The sequence below is a fragment of the Eretmochelys imbricata genome, chromosome 24, assembly GCF_965152235.1.
Source record: "Eretmochelys imbricata isolate rEreImb1 chromosome 24, rEreImb1.hap1, whole genome shotgun sequence".
NCBI classification, from domain to species: Eukaryota; Metazoa; Chordata; order Testudines; family Cheloniidae; genus Eretmochelys; species Eretmochelys imbricata.
The window spans coordinates 4,195,221-4,219,210 of record NC_135595.1 but is presented as its reverse complement, the minus strand read 5'-3'; the positions used below and the strand labels follow the sequence as shown (position 1 = coordinate 4,219,210).

The 23,990-nt window shown below is 54.7% G+C and overlaps 1 protein-coding gene across 1 annotated transcript in view; it reads left to right on the top strand.

Annotated features, from left to right (window-relative positions):
- Nucleotides 1-376: 376 nt before the first annotated feature.
- PEAR1 (platelet endothelial aggregation receptor 1) overlaps nt 377-23,990 on the top strand; it is a 56,503-nt gene continuing 32,889 nt past the window's right edge. Inside the window, exon 1 of the mRNA XM_077840970.1 lies at nt 377-536. The gene's annotated coding sequence lies outside the window, so the exon portion shown is untranslated. The remainder of the gene's footprint in view (nt 537-23,990) is intronic.

The window sequence follows — 23,990 nt, the reverse complement described above, 5'->3', positions numbered from 1 at the left end:
ACGTGGGAGCCGATCCACCCTGTTCCCTAGTGAGGACGCAGCCCCGGGGGGCTGGATCCTGACCACAGAGCTCTGTGTGATGGGTTCTGGTTTAACGTTTGTTTTGCAGCTTCTATTTCACACATGCTGGTTCCTTGCCAAGGGAAAAGTGGTGTGTGTGCGTGTTTTTTTTTTCTTCTTCTTTCTTCCTCCAAGCCCAGCGCCCTTACTAGTTTCCTTGTCAAAACTTCCTGAGTTGGTTCCCAGCCCCTTTCCTGCTCCCTCCCCCTCACACTTAATGGCCCCTCCCCGCCACAGCCTCCTCTGACCCACAGACTCAGTGCCCACCCTGCCCTGAGCAGGAGACCAGACCCAAACCCATAAGGGGGCTCGTTGCTTCTTTTTTTCCTGGAGAGGGAAATAAACTCTCCCTTGCCAATTTTTTTATTCCCCCCGCCCCAAATTCTTTCAGCTGCTTCCCACGGCCCATCTGCTCCCTGCTAGAGGATTTCTTGGGAGGCTGCCGTGAGAGATACCTTGCCTAGGACAGAAGAAAGGTGAGTACGGTGGGGTTTACCCACAGAGGATTATTGGATGGCTACAGATCGGGGACTGTCAGGGCGCTGATCACTGGAATCCGAGCACCAAAAGCCGAGCCAGGTGTCCGAGTTACAGAGGTTGTTTACGAGAGATTTCAAGGGGCATTCTGGAGCAGCCTGCTTTGTACAGAGGGGCTTGGCCTCTAATGTTCGACCCCAGTTATCAGTTATTGGCGGGGGGCTCCTCGGAGCATCCAGGGCCCAGCGTCTAGGTAGCTCTGTCTTCCCAAGGGGTCTGAGGCTCGATTCCGGTCTCCGTGACGCCGGTGCAAATCTGCGGGGGGTGTCAAGAGTTGGGGCCAGATTCTGCTCTCAGTTAAATCGGTACAAACATGGAGTAATTCTACGGGAAACAATGGACATCGGTTCAGATTCTGTTCTCCGTTACAGTGACGTGAATCCAAAGTAATGGGGGGGGGCGGTAGGGGGCAAAGGAGTCCAGCCCATGATCCCGGTGTAAATACAGAGTCACTCTGCTGGAGTCTGAATCGACACCATGCCAGGGAGGGCAGGATCGGCCCTGTGGTGCTGGAGCTGAGACCTGGCTGACAAGGGCTTGGCAGAGGCTGGTTTCTGTTCAGATGGACCCGGCGCGGGGGCCTGGAGCCAGGGCAGGTGGCTGGCATCTCTGCGGGGAAGGGGGGTCAGGCGAGTCGAGTCCAGCATGGCGTTCAAAGAGATGGACGCCCCCATCCCACCCTGCACCAGCCAGCAGCAGGAAGATTTCCTCCTCCCTGACCTAAGTCCTGGAAACAGCTGGGCAAGCCCCCAACCCGGCCATGGTACCTGTTTCTGCGAGCGGCCCGTCTGGGGAGAGAGGGGTGGTGGGAGCGGGGGGGGGGGGGGTTGGAGCAGAGTGGGATGGGGGGTCGGGGTGGAGTGGAAGTTGAATGGGGCATGGCAGGGCGGGATGGGATGGGATGGGGGAAGAAGCCATGGAATGGGGCAGGGACAGTGGGCTGGGCTGAGCTGGAGTACGGCGTGGGAGCTGGGCTGGATAGGTGTGGGGGGGATCTGAGGTAAAGACTAGGGGCTGGAGTAGGGTATGGGGGCTGGGCAGGCTGGCTGGGGTCGGTCTGGGGTAGATCTGGGATCTGGGGAAGGGTCTGGGGGCTGGAGTGGATCTGGGGCAGGTGCTGCAGGGATCTGGGGCCTGGGTGGATGTGGTAAAGAGTCTGGCGTGGATCTGAGGGTGTAGAGCGGATGTGGGGGCTGGGTGGATCTGGGGTAGGGCCTGGGGGCTGGGTGGACCTGAGGACTAAGTGGATCTGGAGCAGGGGCTGGGCTGGGATCAGGGCAGGGCAGGGATGGGGCAGGCCAGGTATGATCCCATCTAACCCCCTCACAGCACAGGCTCCCCTTGTCCCGCCCTGAACAGCTTGGGTCCCGAGTTGGCCAGCTCCCAAGAGGGCTCTGGCTGGGGCTGTAGGGCCGGGTGTAGCCCCCCAGGGCCTGGCTGGGCCAGCGGTCTCCGGGCCAGCTTGCCATCCACTCAGCCCCGGGAGGAAGCACGTCAGTGCCGGTGACACTGCAGCGGAAACTGGAGGGGCAGAGATAGTGGCTCCTCTCCTTCCCGGGACAGAACGCCCTTAAAGGGACATCGCGAAGGGCTGGAGAGAGACACTGGGTCTCGGGACAGTCCCCTTCCCACCAAACCAGAAGGGACTTACACAAGGTCATACAGAGAGTCAGCATGAGAAATGGGAACAGAACCCAGGAGTCCTGGCTCCTAGCCCTCCCTGCTCTAACCACTAGACCCCACTCCCCTCCTAGAGCTGGGGATAGAACCCAGGAGTCCTGGCTCCCAGCCCTCCCTGCTCTAACCACTAGATGCCATTCCTCTTCCAGGGCTGGACTAAAACCCCAGAGTCTGAACTCCCGGTTCCCTTCACTAACCACATCCCCCTCCTTCGCAAACGGTGACGTTTAACTTTGCGGGCCAGGGGACAGCCTGGTCCTTGTGGCATTTCACCCTGACCAAGGCAGTGTGATACCAAAGCGAAGGCGCCCTTGATGTGGTGAGGGGTGACATCCATGGCCCACGCTGCATGCAGAGGTAAAGGTCACCATAGCTGTCATCCTGCCTCCTCCTGCAGAAGGGAACGTGCTGCGTCCCGGATGCTCAGCGGACGTGTCACCCCAGCGGGCTCCAGACACTCAACATCCACCCCTGTGCACTGGGAATAGGTCGGGCTGGGGGTCCTGGCATAGCGCGTCCCCTCCCGGGATCTCAAAGCATTTTATTTATGATCTAATCCTTCAAACCTGCTCGGGAGGTGCAGGTGTCACTGTTACCCCCATTTTACAGATGGGAAAACTGAGGCACAGCGCAGGGAGGTGATTTTGCCCAGAGAGTCAGTGGCAGAACAGAACTCAGGAGTCCTGGCTCTCAGCCCTCTGCTCTCATCGCTCGATTAAACTCCTTCCCAGAGCCGGGAATGGAATCTAGGAGCCCTGCTGCCCAGTCGCCTGCTCTCACTATTAGACCACACTTCCTCCAATAGCTGGGAGCAGAACCCAGGAGCAGTGGCTCCCCATTTCCTGCTCAATGCTCGGAGATGGGCTGGTGGTTAGAGCGGATGACCGAGATGGGCGGTCTGGGTTCTACATGACTTTGGGAAGGGAGTGTGGTCTAGTGGTTAGAGCAGGGGACTTGCGAGTCAGGACTCCTGGGTTCTATTCCCAGCTCTGCTCTTTGACCTTGAGCCAGTCACTTCCCTGTCTCTGTGCCTCAGTTTCCCCATCAGAGCAGAACTGACCCCCCCCCCCTTTCCCACCAGGGGGATCATGTTGAGGCTTTAATCATCACTCCCCACCCAGAACTGGAAATAAAACCCAGAAGTCCTGATACCCTTCCTCCCCGTGCTGTGACCACTAGACACCTCTCCCCTCCCAAAGCCATCAGTAGAACCCAGGCGTCCTGACTCCCAGGCCCCTGCGCTCAGCCCGCCTTTGGGGTAGCTGAGATGCAGCAGTGATGCGAGCTAACCTCCCACTGCCGCACCAGCGGGCCGGAGCCGTGACACCACCTGGAGCGTCCTTCTCCCAACCCCCTTGCTCTAACCATTAGGCACCGCTCTGCCCCGTGACTCGGCCTGCCCGGATGTCAGCGGGAGGGGTGGCAGCACAGGGGCTGGGGGGGGAGGGTGCAGACCCCGCCGGGCAGGCGTGTGACTGCTCTGCTGACTGGAGCGTGGCTTAAAATAGCTGCAGAGGCTTTGAACCCCTCTGTGGCCCAGCCTGGCCCCACATTGCCTCCAGGGCTGGAGCTGCCTCCTTCTCCCAGCTCTGGGAGGGGAGTTGGGTCCAGTGGCTAGAGCAGGGAGGGAGGGGCTGGGAGGCAGGACACCTGGGTTCTGTGCCCAGCTCTGGGAGAGGAGTCGGGTCCAGTGGCTGGAGCAGGGAGGGAGGGGCTGGGAGGCAGGATACCTGGGTTCTGTGCCCAGCTCTGGGAGGGGAGTCGGGTCCAGTGGCTGGAGCAGGGAGGGAGGGGCTGGGAGGCAGGACACCTGGGTTCTGTGCCCAGCTCTGGGAGGGGAGTCGGGTCCAGTGGCTGGAGCAGGGAGGGAGGGGCTGGGAGGCAGGACACCTGGGTTCTGTGCCCAGCTCTGGGAGGGGAGTCGGGTCCAGTGGCTGGAGCAGGGAGGGAGGGGCTGGGAGGCAGGACACCTGGGTTCTGTGCCCAGCTCTGGGAGGGGAGTCGGGTCCAGTGGCTAGAGCAGGGAGGGAGGGGCTGGGAGGCAGGACACCTGGGTTCTGTGCCCAGCTCTGGGAGGGGAGTCGGGTCCAGTGGCTGGAGCAGGGAGGGAGGGGCTGGGAGGCAGGACACCTGGGTTCTGTGCCCAGCTCTGGGAGGGGAGTCGGGTCCAGTGGCTGGAGCAGGGAGGGAGGGGCTGGGAGGCAGGACACCTGGGTTCTGTGCCCAGCTCTGGGAGGGGAGTCGGGTCCAGTGGCTAGAGCAGGGAGGGAGGGGTTGGGAGGCAGGACACCTGGGTTCTGTGCCCAGCTCTGGGAGGGGAGTCGGGTCCAGTGGCTGGAGCAGGGAGGGAGGGGCTGGGAGGCAGGACACCTGGGTTCTGTGCCCAGCTCTGGGAGGGGAGTCGGGTCCAGTGGCTAGAGCAGGGAGGGAGGGGCTGGGAGGCAGGACACCTGGGTTCTGTGCCCAGCTCTGGGAGGGGAGTCGGGTCCAGTGGCTAGAGCAGGGAGGGAGGGGCTGGGAGGCAGGATACCTGGGTTCTGTGCCCAGCTCTGGGAGGGGAGTCGGGTCCAGTGGCTGGAGCAGGGAGGGAGGGGTTGGGAGACAGGACACCTGGGTTCTGTGCCCAGCTCTGGGAGGGGAGTCGGGTCCAGTGGCTAGAGCAGGGAGGGAGGGGCTGGGAGGCAGGACACCTGGGTTCTGTGCCCAGCTCTGGGAGGGGAGTCGGGTCCAGTGGCTAGAGCAGGGAGGGAGGGGTTGGGAGGCAGGACACCTGGGTTCTGTGCCCAGCTCTGGGAGGGGAGTCGGGTCCAGTGGCTAGAGCAGGGAGGGAGGGGTTGGGAGGCAGGACGCCTGGGTTCTGTGCCCAGCTCTGGGAGGGGAGTGGGGCCCAATGGCTAGAGCAGAAGGGGCCCTGGAATCCGGACTGAAGGAATGTGGTGCCAGGGCAGCGGACTCCGAGCAGGACGCCTGGGTTCTAGACCCGGCTCTGGGGTGCAAAGTGAGCTGTGGACTTGGAGTGAGGCCCGGGCGGGGAGGGGGGAACGTGGCGCAGGGCTGGAGAGGGATGTGGCCGTCCACACTCCTGCAATCTGCTCCTTGCCCTGGGGCTGATGCGTGCAACCTCGGCCACCTCGCTTCCCCACATATGCTGGCCCCTATAGTGGCCACCCTGCGGCTGCACCCACCTTCCCCCCCCGGGCAGGTTCCCTGTGGAGCGGCTGAGCCCCTCCTAGAGGCCTTGGGGGTCCGTCTCGCCTCCGGGCTCGGCTGCACGCTTCGCCTGCAATGGAGGAAGCAAGGTCAAGCGACGGGTGCCGACGCCCCGTAGTGGGGGAAATGAGCGAGGGGAGGGGCTGGGTGACTCACCGCGGCCTTCCCCGGCGTGTGCGGAGAGGTGCTGACATCACCCTGGACTCCCCCCAGAGGATTGCGGAGCGTTGTTCACCCCTCTAGGGAGACGAAGCGCACTAATGCTTATTCCGGTGCCCGTGACCCACACGGTCCATCCCCTCGGCCAGGGCTTTTCCTTCATCACACATTGTTATTACTGGCCCATAGTGTCTCTTCCATGATCAGATGCCTTGGGAGTTTGGGCAGGCAAGAACCTGATTAGGGAGATAGCTTCTATCCCCCTGCCCCTATTTGTGGAATATCTTGACTTTAGTAAGGCTTTCGATACTGTCTCTCTCATGACCTTATAAACAAGGTAGGGAAATACAACCTAGATGGAGCGACTGTAAGGTGGATGCATAACTGGTTGGAAAATCGTTCCCAGAGAGTAGTTCTCAGTAGTTCACAGTCAGGTTGGAAGGGCATAATGAGTGGGGTCCCGCAAGGATCGGTCCTGGGTCCGGTTCTGTTCAATATCTTCGTCAATGATTTAGACAACAGCATAGAGACCTCGCTTACAAAGTTTGCGGATGATACCAAGCTGGGAGGGGTTGCAAGTGCTTTGGAGGATAGGATTAAAATTCAAAATGATCTGGAGAAATGGTCTGAAGTAAATAGGATGAAATTCAATAAGAACAAATGCAAAATACTCCACTTAGGAAGGAACAATCAGTTGCACACATACAAAATGGGAAATGACGGCCTCGGAAGGAGTACTGTAGAAAGGGATCCGGGGGTCATAGTGGATCACAAGCTAAATATGAGTCAACAGTGAAAATGCTGTTGGAAAAGAAGCAAACATCATTCTGGGCTGTATTAGCAGGAGTGTTGTAAGCAAGACACAAGACGTAATTCTTCTGCTCTACTCCGCTCTGATTAGGCCTCAACTGGAGTATTGTGCCCAGTTCTGGGTGTCACATTTCAGGAAAGATGTGGACAAATTGGAGAAAGTCCAGAGAAAAGCAACTGAAATGATCAAAGGTCTAGAAAACCTGACCTGTGAGGGAAGATTGGAAAAAACTGGTTTTGTTTAGTCTGGAGAAGAGAAGACTGAGGGGGGCATGAGAATAGTTTTCAAGTATGTAAAAGGTTGTTACAAGGAGGAGGGAGAAAATTGTTCTTCTGAACCTCTGAGGATTGGACCGGAAGCAACGGGCTTAAGTTGCAGCAAGGGCGGTTTAGGTTGGACATTAGGAAAAACTCCCTAACTGTCAGGGTGGTGAAGCACTGGAATAAATTGCCGAGGGAGGTTGTGGAATCTCCGTCATTGGAGATTTTTAAGAGCAGGTTGGACAAACCCCTGTCAGGGATGGTCTAGATAATACTTAGCCCTGCCATGCGTGCTGGAGACTGGACCAGATGACTCTCAAGGTCCCTTCCAGTCCTACGATTCTATGACTATTGACCTGGAGCAAATCTATTGCTTCTGTCCTGTTCTCCGTCTGGACAACGGAGATAGCACAGAGATCCTGCTTCCTCCCACCCATGTCTGTTTACACTCTGAGCTCTTTGGGTAAGGGCTGTCTTGCTCTGTGGCTGTGCAGCGCCGGGCACAAAGGGCCCCTGATCTCAGCTGGGACAGGGACTGTCTCTCGCTGTGCGTCTGTGCAGGGTCTGACACATGATGGGGTCCTGGTCTCAAGAGGGACCGTCCGTCTCCCCGTGTCTGTGCTGCGCCGGGCACAAAGGGGCCCCGATCTCAGCTGGGGCAGGGACTGTCTCTCGCTGTGGGGCTGCAGCGCGCATCACGACGGGGCACCATTGTAGCTGGCTTTCTTAGCTGCGGCTCTGCCCCAAACAGGAATGACAAAGGATTCAGAGACTTTCCTTCTTAGCTCCTGTCAATACTAATAAAATATGTTCTAGTGATGCTCTTTATAATGGGGAATAGAAACCTATTCATCACGCCAGTAAACACAGTGGAGATAACGTTCGTCCGGTGCTCTGGGAACACACTAGACAATCAATAGACGCTTTTTTTGGTAAGTGAATTTCGTGCTGGACTTGACAGATGGATGTTGCTGTGCCCACGCTGTAGGGAAACAGGCACTAGGCAGGTTCCCCAACCCCTCCGCCCCACTCCCCCCGGCTCTGGGGATGGAACTCCTTCCTGAATGGCAGCACCCCTTATTCATGTCCTGAGCGCCCCCCGCCCAGTCCCAATCCACAGCCCCACGGCTACTCATACCCTGAGTACTCTGCTATTGCCCTCCACTGCCACCCCACAGACCCTCCCTGTTAATCAACCCCTGAGTTCCCCTTCCCATGCAGCTCTGCCGGTGTCCTTCAGTCCCACGCCGTGGCCCCCCTGCCTTTCATAGATTCATAGATATTTAGGTCAGAAGGGACCATTATGATCATCTAGTCTGACCTCCTGCACAACGCAGGCCACAGAATTTCACCCACCACTCCTACAAAAAAAACCTCACACCTATATCTGTGCTATTGAAGTCCTCAAATTGTAGTTTAAAGACCTCAAGGAGCAGAGAATCCTCCAGCAAGTGACCCGTGCCCCATGCTACAGAGGAAGGCGAAAAACCTCCAGGGCCTCTTCCAATCTGCCCTGGAGGAAAATTCCTTCCCGACCCCAAATATGGCGATCAGCTAAACCCTGAGCATATGGGCAAGATTCATCAGCCAGATACTACAGAAAATTCTTTCCCAGAAAATTCTTTCCCAGGTAACTTGGATCTTACCCCATCTAAAACCCATCTAAAACTTTCCAGTGCTGGGCTCCCCACACACCCAGCTCTACCAATAGTTTTAGCCCTGACCCCCAGCCTCTGCTATTCCAGACCTGGCAATAGCCGCCTGCAACCCCGGGCGCGTCCCTGTCCGCTGCAGACAGCGCGGGAGCCTTGGTGCAGAATCGGCTGGGTCTGGGTGTCAGTTTCCACCAGTTTTTTTATGTTCTGTTTTTCACACGGTTGGATTTCGAATGCAGTGCTCTGGCTCTGGGGCGAGACAGGCCTCTTTCCAGTTACTCGTCTGGGGCCCGGGGAGTTGATTTCCCAGGAGGGGGGTCGTGCCTGGTGGTTTCAAAGTGTTACCATGCGTGGGGAGCGAAGCCAGACGGGCCTGGTTCAGGAATCTCTCTTGTGGTTCCCATTTGCCTTTAATGACTTTCCTGGCTCCTCTTGGTTGCCAGTCTGCCTGCCAGTCTTTCTTGCTTTTTTCCAGTGTTGTTGTGGTTGTGGTCATGTCGGTCCCAGGATATTAGAGACACCAGGTGGGGGCGGTCGTCTCTTTTCTTGGACCAGCTTCTGTGGGTGGAAGAAGGGACACGCTTTCGAGTTTCACAGAGCTCTTCTTCAGGTCTGGAGCAAGTATCCGGAGGGTGTCAGCTAAATACAAGGTCTTTAGTCTCCAGTAGTTATGAATTTAAGCTCCCGGGCACCTTTTGTGCAGGTTTCCTTTGAGGACTAGGACTGAGGGTACGTCTACGCTGCAAAAACGCCCCTGCAGCAAAGAGGCTCAGAGCCTGGTCATGCAAATAGCAGTGTAGACATTCCCGCTGAGGCTGGGTGCCGAGACCCTCCCTCTCACCAGCAGTCAGAGCCCAAGCAGGACGTCTACACTGCTAGTTTTAGCCCTGCGGTGCGGACCTGAGTCATTTGACCCAGGTTCTGAGGCTCATGGCTGCACGGTTTTGTTTTATCTTTTTTTGCAGTGTAGCAGTACCCTGAGAGGTCAGATATGGAGTGATTGCTTTGTCGTCTAATCGATCTATCTTGCCTTTATCCTATGCTCATAATTGTTTCTGGGCACCTCGCGTGTCCTCTCCAATATACCGATAAGGCCCATTGATCCCTGTCCCTGTTGGAGTTTAGCTGCCTTTGCCCTGGGGAAGCGTAAAGTGACCATGCGATTTTTACGTCTCACCCTGAAGGTGCTAAGTGAGGCCCATGGTGGTTCTTGTTTCCTTGGGCAGTGAGTTCCACAAGTGCTGGCCCGCTGCTAGGAGAGATCTGATTTCCATGTGCTTCAGGGTGGGGTTGTAGAGTCCATCGTTTTGGGAATACGGATTTAGTGGGGGTCAGGACCAGTACCTGCCTGCTCCCCTCAGCCCCCTGAGATGGTGTGTTTGGTGTGTGCATGTCAGAGTGATGTACTTGGTGGTGTGTGTGTGTGTGTGGGTCAGTGTCGGGAGGGTTATGGGATATGTTTGGTGTATGTGTGACGTGTTTGTGTTTGGTTTTCATGTGACTGATGTTTTTGGATGTGTGTGTGGTGTCTCTGATGGGTGTGTGACATGTGTAAGGGTGTGGTGTAATATCAGTTTTGTGTGATGCGTGTTGTGGTCGTGTGATGTTTCTGGTGGGTGTATGAGGTCAGCATGTTGTGTGATGTTTCTGGTGGGTATGTGACGTGTATAAGGGTGTTGTGTGATGTGATGTGTGTGGTGGTTGTGTGATGACTCTGGTGTGTGTATGATGTGTGTAAGGACATTGTGTGATGTCAGGGTGTTGTGTGATGTTTCTGGTGTGCGTGTGTGTGTGTGTGACATGCATAAGGGTGTTGTGTGATGTGTGTGGTAGTTGTGTGATGTCTCTGGGGAGTGTGTGATGTGTGTCAGGGCACTGTGTGATGTCAGGGCATTGTGTGATGTTTCTGGTGGATGTGTGACATGCGTAAGGGCATTGTGTAATGGGATATGTTGCGATGTGTCTGGTGTGTGCATCTGCTTCCCCCTGGCTCTTCCCCGGCCATGCACCCCCCCTCTCCACTCAACCAAGGCCAACTCTTCCTGTCTTTCTTTGGCCAAGAGCCCTCCGGATCGGTCCCCAGTACAGAAAACATGCCCCTCGCTTCACCAGTGGTTGGGAGCATGTGTCTGCATGTGGCTGTTGGCAGGGAGCCTGGCTGGACTCTTTGTCCGTCGGGTGTTTGTTGGGTGTGTGTCTGATGGGTGAGTGTGTTGGGTCTGAGGCTCGTTCTGGTGTGACTCTGTTTGCACGGTGAGGTCCATCCCGTGAGTGGCGGTGTGTCTGTAAGGGGGGCACGCATCTGCTTATCGGCCAGGGGACTGCCTGGGTGTCTTCTGCGTCCGCTACAGGGATGTGGGCTGTTGTGTGTGTTATGGTGTACCTAGTGCATCTGCAAAGTGTGTGGGGGGGAGGGGAGAGCCCCTGACCGCGAGGAGGAGTGTGTTTCCCTGCTTGCTCTGGCTCTTTTCCTGTCCCTCACCCAGAGGAAGCTCGCTTCTAGCTTCCGAACTCCCTCCCTGTCTGCGCGATAAACAGCAGCTCTGCTGGCCACTGGCCGGCTTGTTTCTGGAGAGATGGAGCCCCGCGAGAGGCTGAGAGCGCCAGGGAAAGCGTGGGGCATTACACACTGACGGCCAGCTGGCTGGCATCGCTCATTTCTAGGGCTCTGGGCCGGGCACCTCAGACCCCCCCTCAGAAAACAAAGCTCCTTCTCTTGATTAGGAGTAGTCTATGGCAGCAGCTAGAGGGCACTGACTGAGATTGAGCGCCGGGGGCTAGACATACACAGAGCAAGAGACAGCCCCTGTCCCAAACTGCTCACCGTCTGGATAGGCCAGCTAGACAAAGGAGGGTTTATTACCTCCATAAACCCATAAAGTGGGGATAAGAGCCACTTGGAGACTGTGTGCCTCAGTTTCCCCACCTGTACAATGGGGATAATGGCACTGCCTGTTTCACAGGGGTGTTGTGAGAATAAATCCATTAAAGATTGAGACGCCCAGACACTACGGTAATAGGGTCCACGCATACACACACACAAACAGAGATAGACAGACAGGCAGACACACACACACAATAAGATGTCGTTATAGTGGCATGCATGATTCCACTTCTGATATGAATCTCTGTCCTTTTCAAGGTCCCCGCCTGCCCCTCCAAGAACTAAAAAAGAAACTGGAGGTTCCTGCAATAAAATCTGTCTCATATTTATTATTGCTAAAGTCGATCAGGCTAGATAAGAAAAGAGATAGATTGCAAGTGCTTTTGGGGTGTGGCCTGTCTCTTTATTCTGTGTTGGTGCAGCCCCTCACACCATGGTCTTGGTCTGTGACCGGGGCTCCTACGTGCTACTTTCCTCCTGGGCCTGGCTAGCAGAGTTGTTATTATTAACATATGGATCCATCGCCGGACACATTTTGATGACTCTTCAGATTTCCCTGCCAACAGCTCCAGATAATACTTTGTTTCTTATTATTCCATTTGGCTCCAAAAATTCTACATTCTCCCATTAATTCCAACTGTGCTTTTCAGAGGGGGCGGAATTTGGCAAGCACTTGGTTTCTTTTCTCCCTCGTGTTATAAGAAAAGGAAAGAAAGAGTGTGCTGTTTCTCGTGCAGTTGTTTTTGGATGGAGGGTGTGATGCCTGATCTTCCGAAAGAAGAATGCAATAAAGGAAGATCAAATATAATGAACATGGATTTGTAGGCGGGGCCTTTCAGCGTGAATGAGGCCGACAGTTTATAGGCGACGGGCTGCATTTATGACTGACGTGAGCAGGTGCCACGCATCTTACTGTCCTGGTGTTGATCCTCAGGGCTGTTACCCAACAGTTCTTGGGGGCTGGGGTATTCGACTAGAGAATCATTTCCAATTCTGGGGGAATTTAGGAAGGTAGAAAGGAATTAGCCGCACTGGAAAGGGGTGTATGTAGAACTGGTCAAAAAATTTCAGACAAAAGATATTTCCCATCGGCAAATACCATTTTGTTGAAAATCAAAACATGTCCATTTAGGTTTGGGGGGAAAAAATGAAACGAAGCGAACTTGTTGGATTGGAGCATTGCGAAATTTATTTTATTTGATATTATAAAATAAAAGCTGTCAAAATTGGGACAAACATTGCAACTGAATCCAAAGGGGATATTTCAACTGACCCCCCCCCCAATAATATTGTTTTGCTGGAAATGTCAAAACATTTTGTTTTCATTTTGATTGGCAAAGTGTTCTCAGGGCTTTGGTGTCACAGCCCGGCTGAGAGATGCAAAGATTCTCTTAAAAAGAAAAGGAGGACTTGTGGCACCTTAGAGACTCACCAATTTATTTGAGCATAAGCTTTCGGGAGCTAAAGCTTTTGCTCAAATAAATGTGTTAGTCTCTAAGGTGCCACAAGTACTCCTTTTCTTTTTGCGAATACAGACTAACACGGCTGCTCCTCTGAAAAAAGATTCTCGTGTGGCACTAGAGAGGAGACCTTGCTGCTAGGCAGGGGACAGCGGGATGGGAATGGAACTGTGAATGTAGCCAGGAGGAAGCGACTGTAAATCCAGCTGCCTGGGTCAGGAAATCTCTGTTTCCTCCTCCCTAACACGTGTTTATCTGAGGGCCATAAAACACAGAACCCTGTAAACACGAGGCTGCGGTTAACTTAAAGCATTAGGCAAAGAACATCAGCACAACCACCCTGTATGGTCCACATTAAGATTACAACAGGGATGAGTTGGACCCAGCAGCCCAGATTCCCAAGTGGTGCAAATCCACATAGCTCCGTTGATTGAGAGCTGAGAATAGAACCCAAGAGACTCTCCGTTGTTCTATCCACTAGCTCACACTCCTGCTAAGAGCTGGGAATAGAGTCTACATCTCCTGACCTCCTCTCCTTTCCCATCTCATCTAATGTCTAAGTCACCTCCTTCCCAAATCCAGGGACAGAACCCAGGAGTCCTGATTTCCAGACTCTCTGTGTGTGAGTATGAAACACCCTCACTAGGCATCAGATCCCTTTTACTACCCCGCGCTTTGGTAGCCCTTTTAAAAATCATCTCACTGAGAGAAACAGGTTGTGCATTGCTAAACTAAACAGAAAAATGGCAGCTCCAAGACACCAAACTGCAGTACATTTTAAAACCGTTGAAACTTGGTCCCATGAAGAGTCTGCCAGACACTTCAGAAAAAACTGGGGTCTTCTTTGCTTAATTCCTACTCTCCTGGTTCTTCTTCGGCAGCACACCGTAACATATCTTCAAAGCCATATGAGGATGTGCCTGTGACACCCAGCAGAATAGCAGGTGTGTTCTCCTTGGTACCTGCAGTGTTCAATATCCCCATAGACAAGTTCAACCTGGACACACCTGACATTTTCAGAAGCTCAACAGGTGTCTTCTACTGGATGTACCTAGAACATCCAGCTCCACAAGTGTCTCCTACCTAGGTGTATCTAGAACATCCAGCTCCAAAGGGGCCTTCTACCTAGATGTACCTGGAACATCCAGCTCCACAGGTGTCTTCCACTGGACGTACCTAGACCATCCAGCTCTGCAGGTGTCTCCTACCTAGATGTGTCTAGCACAGTCCATTCCAACAAGTACATTTGACAAACTTGTTGATCTCTGTCTCACACATACTCGCTTCCTGGCTGTCTCTTCAGTTATGGACTGTCCTGGAAGGGACGTTTTCCTGCAATTAAACCATAGTGTCAAATATATGAGTGAGCTCATGCTGAAAAGCAAACCACACACCAATTTCATGTAGCTGGGGAGTGGCTTTGTTTGAGACACAACAGCAGTTCTGATCAGGAACAACATGTGTTCCAGCCTCTCTCTCCCTATCCTTTGTTCTGGGAACCAGCATCACAAGGCATGGAAAACACATCACTTTAAATAAATGCAAGGAGCAGCGTGCGGTCTAATGGCTAGGGAGCCAGGATGCCTGGGTTCTGCAGGGCTGCTGCTGACTCAATTTGCCTCTCTGTGGAACTGGGCTGATAATACAAGTGAGTCACGCGGCTCAGCCAATTAACACGGAGCTGCTTAGGTGGAAGGTGCTAGACTTGCAAACTACTAGACAGCCGAAGAAATGAATTGCTGTATTTAGAAGAATTCTCAGTGTGTGCCAGTTAATATCCGTAGGGTTTGTGCTTTTTGAGTATACGGTAAAGGCCAGCTTCTGCGCTCAGTTACACCAGTGTGATTCCCCACTCACTGAATGTTTTTACAAGGGTGGAGACCAGAATCCGGCCCTGACAGTCTGTAAATGTCTAATTGGCTTTCTCATAACCCAAGGCTTTGGCTGAGCGGAGATGGCGGGGGTGGGGTGGGGGCTAATGAAAACCATCTTCACGTGCAGACTTAAGTCCCATGCTTATTCCTGTGGTTTGGAGCTTGTCGCTTGAAGCTGAATTAATCAAGGCTGGTGCGGGACGCAGAGTGCAGACATTGCTGTACTGAGGCATGGCGGCCCGGCAAGGCCTGTGACCTAGGCTCCAGTTTGGGAAACCACTCAAGCTCTTGGGGGTCGGAGCCTTTTTATTTGCTCTGCATTTGTACAGCACCTAGTGCCCTGGGATCCACGCACATTGTCACCATACCGCAGGCCTTTAATGATAAGATTGTGCTTCAGACCCACTGAAGTCAATGGACCTGATTCACCTCTTGACTGCTTCTTTACACCCCCCACTGGCAGTGTAAAGGGGTCATGAAGTGGGTGCAGATGTAATTTATTTTATTTCATTAGTGTAAATGACCCAATGGGACTTAAGCATGTGCCTAAAGTTAGCCACATGCTTCCCTGCGTTATTATTATTACTTATTTGTATTGAGGTGTTGCCCAGCAGCCTCTGTCCTGGACCAGGACCCTATGCGCCTGATGCTGTACAAACCCCAGACAAAGGCCTGCCCCGAAGAGCTGACAAATTCAGGGTTCCTCTGCATCAGTGGAACCTTTGTTACCTCTCCCCTGATTTTAGCACCAGCCCTTCTTCGTGATTAGGGTCCTACCAAATTCACAGCCATGTAGAACGTATCACAGACCGTGAAATCTGGTCTTTTGTGTGCTTTGACTCTATAATATACAGATTGTCCTGGGGAGACCAGCGTTTGCACAGGGGAGACCAGCGTTTCTCAAATTGGGGGTCCTGACCCCAAAGGGAGTTGCGGGGGGGGGTCACAAGGTTATTTTAAGGGGGTTGTGGCATGGCCACCCTTACTTCCGTGCTGCCTTCAGAGCTGGGCGGCCGAAGAGCAGTGGCTGTAGGCCGAGCACCCGGCTCTGAAGGCAGCAGCCGCACAGAAGGAAGGGGGGCCATACCCCACCGTGCCTTCAGAGCCGGGATCCCAGCCAGCAGCCGCCACTCTCCGGCTGCCCAGCTCTGAAGGCAGGGCCACCGCCAGCTGCAGCGCAGAAGTAAGGGTAGCCGTACTGCAACCCCCTCCCCCCGCAATACCCTTGTGACCCCCCCCACACACACACAGTGCCTTTTTGGGTCAGGACCCCTACAATTACAACACCCTGAAATTTCGGATTTAAATATGAAATTTACGATTTTTAAAATCCTAGGACTGTGAAATTGACCAAAATGGACTGTGAATTTGGTAGGGCCCTATTCATGAATTTCCATCTGCCGCTTTTCCACCTGTGAAACTGGTGCCTCAAGGAAGCCAGCAGCTCACAGATGCGCTGGGTTCAATGTTTGGTTGTCAGGTTTCAGCAGAAGTTTCTGAAGTCAAAGCCACTGGGTCAGATGCATGAGGGCCTCTGTCTTGCAGCTCAGGCATCAGCTGCGGGACCAGTCAGTGATAAGCAGTGGGACTCAGTGAATTTCATCTTGGAATTCTGGATCACAATTCTCTCAAGTTTATTTTTATGTAAAATTAGTTGCCGAATTATTCCCCGTGTCGCTAACCCCCCAGGGTTCAACAAGTCATGAGTCCGGCACCTCGCAAGCATGAGATTTTAAATTCAGGGGGCCTTGGGGTTTATATTTTTTTCCTTCTGGTTTCTGAGCCTTTAAGGGTGCACTTGAACCATGTTTTCTGAGTGGTACTGTTAGCCCAGTGGTTAGAGCAGAGTACTTGGGTTCTGTGCCCAGCTCTGAGCGGGGAGTGTGGTGTAGTGGTTACAGCAGGGAACCGGACGCCGGGGCTCTGTCCCTAGCCCTGAGGGGGGAATGCGGTTTAGGATGTATATTTACTGCAGAGTTAGCCTGGGTGATTAGCACCTGGGTTGCAGCCACCCGACAAAACCCTGCTGCTGAGTTACCTTGTCCTCACTGATTCTGCGTGTCCCCCGTCTATGCTGCTAGCACTTCTAGGGGTACATCCTGTGGTTCTTTGTGCTGCTGAGCTGGACTCTGATTTTATTTCCCTTGTGGCAGAACTTGTCTGTCTTTCTGGGAATATGGAGGGGGGGCAGGGGATTGTGGGAAGGTGCTGGAAGGCTCGGAGCGATGTAGCCTGCATTGGGTGACCAGCCTGAGTGAAAGCAGCGTCAGACCCAGTGTAGACCCAGCTAGCCTGGGCTGAGTGCCGCACAGATGCAGGTGAGAGGGTTTGTGTGGACGGAGGGGAGGGGAACACCCCTGCAAGAGCCTGGGTTAACGCTGCAGGGAAGACCTACGCCGAGCTTTTTAAAGCAGGGAACAGGGCGTCAGGACTCCTGGGTTCTATTCCCAGATCTGGCGTGTCGGGCAGTTTGATTAAGTGGTTGGGACAGGGCTTTGGGGGCCAGGACACCTCGGTTCTACCCCTGGCTCTGCCACTAGCCCAATCTCCCTCGTGGAGAAAGGGCTCCCCTTGTCCTGAGAGCTCCCTGTGCCAGATTCTGATCCCTTCTAGCTTTCCTCCCAGGCCAGGGGTTAAGCGGCAGCCCGAGTCCTGCTGGATCCCTTAGTCAGACCAATTACCCAAACACCAAACACCAGCTGAGCCTCCCGCAGCTCCTCAGCCCTGCAGGTGTTCGGGTGCGTTCAGAAAAACCCAAACATGCCCCCCCGCGTCCCCCACCCCCCCGAGAAGCCAGGCTCTAGCCCTGGGAGCTGCCTCCCCCGCAGCAGTAGCTGGGGGCTCTGGCCCAGGGCCCGGCTCCTGATTAGAACCAGGACCTTTGCTCTTCCCAAGTGAGTGCAGCAGTGGGGTCAGGGCGGTGGATGGATGCCCCAGCCGTGGAGACTTCGTCACCCCTTTTAGGGCGTCGGAAGCTGGGCGCCCCAAAATCATGAGGTGCTTTTGCACATCGTGGGGAACAGCGGTAGCACGTATAAAGCAGCTGTTCAGTCCTACGTCTCCAAGAACTTAACAGAGGTGGGTCAATATTGGGGCACTCCTCCCTCCCCTCGCTGCTCCACATGTATGGGTAGGGAAACCGAGGCACGAGGGGTGGAGAGGGGCTGAGCCTTGCCCCCGGTCGCCTAGGGAGTCGGTGCAGAGCTGGGAGCAGAACCCAGGCGTCCTGAGCCGCGGCACTGAGCTCTGACCCATGTTGCCTGGGGCAATCCCAGCTCCTGTCTCAACCCAACGGGATCTGCTGTCCCAGGATGGCTGAGCCCTTGATTGCTGAGATGCTCCCCTTTCTGCATGGGGCCACGCGTTTAGCTCCTCGTCCTGTCAAGCGCTGGGATGAAAACGGATGCTGCAGAAACCCAGCCCCGGTGCCGCACTGAGGAGAGACGCTGCCCGGGGCCAGGGGCGTCGCTGGGGTAAGCAGCAGCTGCTCGGCTGTCGCTCTATGCTGGAGCCAGCCGGAATTATGGTGCGGTTTTAACTTGTGGCACGAGATTTTGGCACAGCGAGGTCGGGAAGCCTGGGAAAATGCACTCGGGTTCCCAATAGGCCCCAGAGATTCACATCAGCTCAAATTCCCTCTCGCATCTTAAGCAGAGAGGTAGGGAGGGAGAGAGGAGAGATAGAGGGATGGATGAATAGATCGATAGGTGTGCGGTGTGCACGAGGATGAATGGATGACTGTGTCTGGCGATAGCTAGACAGAGAGAGAAGAAGGATATTTTCTGATCCATCCACTAATTCATATTCGTTCTTTCTTCTTTAACTAGAAATCAAGGAAGCGGGCCCAAAGAAAGGTTAGATGGATAAATAGATACATAGGAAGACACTGATGGATAGGTGAAGGAGGAAGGTTCTTCTCTGCTGTACATACAAATTCACTCTCTTTTTTGTCAGCTAGCACGCAGCACAGGGAGGGGCAAGGAAAATAGATAAACAGACAGATGGAGAAGGGATGACTAGATGAGACCAGAGGAAGTGTTTTCTGCCCTCTCAGGAGAGTTGGGATGGCAACGCCCTGCCCTAGGGGTGATGCGCACCGTCCTGTGGGCCCTGACTGCTCCAGGATAGAGCAACGGCAGGTGGATTGCTAAACCCGCTGTCCGGATGCTGCCTGGTGCCGCCCTGTCCCCGGCGAGGGTCTCCCAGACCTGGTGTTGATGATCTCAGTCCACTGGGAACATAATAGGCTGGCATGGGGGTGGGTGGGAAAGACCCAGGAGAAGGGGACATTTGCCAGACAACTGACAGCCTCCAGCCATCCCAGTAAAAGCCTCTTGCAGATTATAAATGCTCCTGGCCCAGGCAACTCCCTTCGGAGGAACAACGCCTGTGGAAATACCTAGGGGCTCGTTAAGAGCATTGGGAAAGCGCTTGCTGCGGGCCGGTTTCACAGCCCACGCTGCGGCGGGAAGGTGTCGTTCCCGGGTCACGTGGACGTACCCACACGAGCTTGATCAGACGCGCCCAGAGCCTGCAAGCCCTGCTCGAGGTCAGTGAGGGGAGGGGTTGGCTTAAGTGGAAGTGGATAAAGCAGCGTCCTCAGGGGATGGAGTGAATTGTGGGCAAGCCCCCACTTATGTGGCAGTTTTTGTCTTGGCTGATGCAGTGGGAGCTGAACCAGGGCCCTCCAGAGCTAAACACCTGAGCGATTTCAGCTTGAGCTGGAGGAGAGCCAAGGCCATAGGGGGCTGTTACAGCCTCATTCTCTGTGGATCGGGCCAAGCAGGGACTGGGACCTGGACACACACTCAGCAGTGGGTTATGCTAGGAAAAGAGGGAAGCTGGCCCTGTTGTTAAGGCCCCAGCCCCAGACTTGGGAGATCTCAGTTCAAGTCCCATCTCTGCTACATGCTCCACCTGTGGCCCTGGGCCAGTCACTTCTGTGTGCACCTGTGTGTAAGAATCCTGTCTGGACTGGAAAAGTCTTCGGAGTCAGAGACCCCCTCTCCCTATGTCTATGTGCTGTGCCTAGGGCAGCGATCCCGGGGGCGGGGACCCCCAGGTGCTCCTCTGGTGTCAAGTCAAACCCAGGGCAACCCCAAGGTGGGGTTAGGGAAGCGTCTTCCCCACAAGTGGGGGGGTGCCTGCTGTGGGGCACGTGCTCCGAAGATTGGCCCTAAATCGGGCTGGGTTAGCGTTCCACCCCCATGTGGGGTCAGGCCTGTTGGGGTCCACCCCCTATGAGCCTCGTCCGACAACCCATTGAAGTGGTAGGTCGGGTGGGTTTTGAATCAGGCCCTCTATAAGCTAGACCAGTGGGAACGGCCCAGCGGCTCAGCGCACAGGGTTGAGTGGCTGTTTGTGATGCAGTGAATGGGAATGGGGGAAATCCCAGCAAACAGTGATTCCCTGGAAACAGGGAATAGGGTGTTTCGGCTGGAGAGAGCAGGGGCACGGGACGGCCGTGCTTCCGCTTTGAGAGTCCGTCGGCTGGCTTTTGGCGAGTGTGACGGGGGCTGCATGGATGTGTCTGGTCATACGCGCTGGGTGTGCATGTGATGGGTCTGTTGTGTGCACACGGGTGGGTCTGAGGGGTGGCGAGTGTGGGAGCAGGTGTGTGTGAGGAGTGCATGGTTTGTCGGTGTGTCCATGTGAGTGTCGTGCGAGCGTCTCCAAGTGTCGTTGGGCCTGTGGTGTGTGGGGGGGTGTCTGTGTCTGATATGTCGTGTGCAAGGCTACAGGGTCTGGATGGATGTGAGCAGTATATGGAGGGGCGGGGGTGTTGTCCGGGTAACATGGCCATGTGCCATGGATAACACACAGATGGCGTGTGATGTGACAGGTGTGTGTTACGGGTGGAGTGTCTGTCAGGACGTTGATGGACGTTTGTGTGTCTGTGTGCACACGGGGTGCTTCAGCGTGTGTGTACACGTCGTGTGTGTACAGCCTGTGTGCGTTCACGAGGAGGAGTGTGGATGGATTGGGAGGGGTGAATGTGTGGATATTACTGTGTGCGTATGGGTGAGTCATAGGGTGCACTGGGCGAGAAAAACACACTTCCACACAGGAAATGAATCAACACACAGATAAAAGGGCTGCAACTGACCAAACACCATAAAGTGCAGAACGCAAGCCCCTGGCAGGAGGACCCCCTGTGCCCTCCCCTGCAGCGAGCGAGGCCAGGATCTGATGGAGAGTCCTTGGTGGCAAAGGTTTCTTTGAACTGGGCCACTGTCCCGTTGCCGGACAGCTGGGCCGTGTGCCCGGCCCGCTCAGAAAGGCCCTGTGGTCGGGAGCCCATTTCAATGGTAACTTTGCCGCTGCTCTGCTGAAATGCCCCTCACTTTACGACTCTTTGTGTTGCCAGGATGGCAGATGGTCTTCATGTCTTTATTTATTAGGGGTATAACGGTAGCACCTCGCAGCCCCAGTCATGCACCGGGACCCCGTGGTGCTAGGCCCTGTACGGACACAGGGCAAAAAGACAGGCTCCACCCCAAGGGCCGTGTGAAGGGGCTTTCCGTGTAAATGAGAACAAGGCTACTGGGCTCTATTCCCAGCTCTGCCATGTGACTTTGGGGAAGTCACTTTCTCGCTCTGTGCCTCGGTTTCCCCTCCCACCCATTGTCAATTCAGCCTGCAAGCTCTTTGGAGCAGGGACTGGGCCTCGCTCTGTCCGGGCAGCACCTGGCACAAGGAGGTGCTGAGCCTGGGGGGAGCTACTGCGACACCAAATGATCCCACTGCTGAGAAGGGGGCCAGTTGCAGGGGGTGGGTTTTTGCGGGGTGGGCTTTGGCCTGCTAGGAAACGGACTGAGACCCCTTGCCTCATCTCACGCAGGCTGCTGAACAGATCCTCAAAGACCTAACTCCCGGGCTCCCTAAATACCTCGGAGGGACAAAATGCTCATGTCTTTTGGGCCTTACCCACCTGACCCCAACTTGAACTGGTACCCCATATAGCTGATTTTACCCCAGCTGGGGATCTGTGCCAGCCGTCCCTTTGTCCTTCCAGCAGCGGTGCCGATGGCCGTGGCCGAGACAGGGAGAGGCAGGGGAGTGACATACCTGGCCCCACCACCTCGGTTCGCAGGGACTCAAGTGCATGTCCGGGGACCCAGATTTCCTTAATCGGTTGTACCCATTCTAGGCTGGCAGCTGGCGGGCTCAACAGGCAAAGGCCAGTGGGGTGGGGAAGGAGCTCTTTCAAAAAGAAACAGGGTGTTCCTGGCCCTGGGGGGACGGTTTCGTGGTGTCGAGATGTGGTTTGTTTGAAGCAAAGAGCATGAAAGGGCTGAAGGGAGACTGGCCGGCCGGCCGTGCAGCTCGTGGCCTCCCTGCTGGAGTTGGGACTGCAAATCACCCTCGTAGTTAGTAAATAACAGATCCTTGACCCCGTCCGTTCCCACGCTTCACTCACGTACTTGTGGCCTCTGATGGTTCCCATTCGCTCTCCAGCTTGGATCCTTCCCCTTGTCCATTCCCATCCCTGGAGGGAAAGATTTCCCCCAGGCTAAAGAATGAGCAGTGGCAGAGTTGTAGGAATTATCTGGCTGAATCAGACCTCAGGTCTGCCTAGCATCCCGTCTCTGCCAGCAGCTGGCACCAGATGGCTCAGAAGAAGGAGCAGGGTTTCCAGTTCATGGCTAGAGAGGAAGGATGGTTCAGTGGTTAGGGTCCCTGATGAGGCAGGTGGGTCTCAGAGTCTGAGGGAGAACGTCTGCAGGGCGTTTCTAGCCCCATCACACAAGTCTGAGTCAGCTGACCTGGGTGCTGAGACTCGCTGCTGCATGATTTCATCCCGTAACAAGCAGCGCACGGGGACGCTCTCATCCCAAGAACCGCTGCAAACCCTCTTAGGCCAGCTTAGCGATGAACAGGGCCAGGGACACCTTGATTCTTTTTGAAAGAGCTCCTTCCCCCACCCCACTGGCCATCGCCTGTTGAGCCCGCCAGCTGCCAGCCTAGAGTGGGTACAACCGATTAAGGGAATCTATGGCCTAGCAGACAGATTTAACCAGAGCTGAGCTTTGAACCAAGCATCCTGGGGGTTCTGGAATCAGTTAGAGCTATTGCAGGAACCGGAAAGGAGACGTGCTTCCTATGCTCTTTGGGTAGAGAGAGCGGAGCGCGTCTCAGGTGGACACAGATCATGCAGCGTACAAAGGAATACAAGGCAACAGCTGAGAAGAGTGGGGTTTGGTCGTGGGGAAAGTAAGATCTCATCATGCAAAGTGCTGAGGGCCCTCAACCCCTTTTGACTTCAGTTGGACTGGGCCCTGGCAGTGGAATCTAATCATATCTATCTATCTATCTATCCATCCCCATCCACCCCATCATCTATCTATCTATCTATCTATCTATCTATCTATCTCCATCCACTCCCTCTATCTATCTATCCCTGCATACCCCCCTCTATCTTTCTATCCCCATCCCCATCCCCATCCCTATCTCTCTATCTATGGTGTTATAGTGACCTTGGCTATGGGAATTGCTCGTCCCACCCACGCCAGCTCTGCTGAGATCCACATAATTAGCATCATGATCCCGAATGATTTCCCATCCCTTGCAAAGAACTGCGAAAGAAATGAACAAGCTAATAGACACCAGTCTTCCTCCCAGATCTTGGCTCCAACCCGACGTGCCGGCCGGGGGAATTTGTGTCTGACGTTACTCGCTCTCCCCAGGGATGTCTCCACTCATGCTTGGCGACCTATCTTTTTAAGTAGGCTCTTGGTTATTTCTGATGACTTTTTTTTCTTCAAAGCTGGGGACTGGGGTCCATGGAGTTGCAGAGACTTTCCCAGGGTCCTACAGTAATGCCGTTCAAATGCAGCAACCCCCTAGATCCCAGTGGATCCTTTGCTGGAATCACCGGATCCCACTGGATTGTACCGAAATCCATGTAGTAACCAGGGTTCCTTTGGAGTGAATTAAGCTCTTCGGGGGCAGGGACTGTCATTGTTCTGTGCTTGTGCAGCCCCGAGCACCAAGGGGTTCTGGTCCAAGGGGTGCCGGGAGCTCCTCTAGCAGGGGAAGTGTTGTGTGCTACTGTAATATAGACAATAGATGGAGATGATGAAGAGTTTCTAACAGGCCCGAGGGAATTATCCCCCACTGAAATCCAGCTGGGGCAGTGAGTCCAGCGGTCACTGACACCCGCTGTCAGGCCCCTTTACGCCACCAGAGCGCTATAAAGGGGGCTTAGTGTCAATGAGAATCAGGCCCTTAGAAGAGAGTTTTCCAATCAGTTCAAAAGAGAGGTAGCGTCCGGCTGCCAGTGAATGGGATCTGGGCCTGGCGCACCCTCTGGGCCCTTTGGAAATACCAGCCATAGATAAGGTATGCAGCTGTGGGGAGGTCTCTAGCAGGGAGATTGGGGATGAGCTGGGGGGTCTTT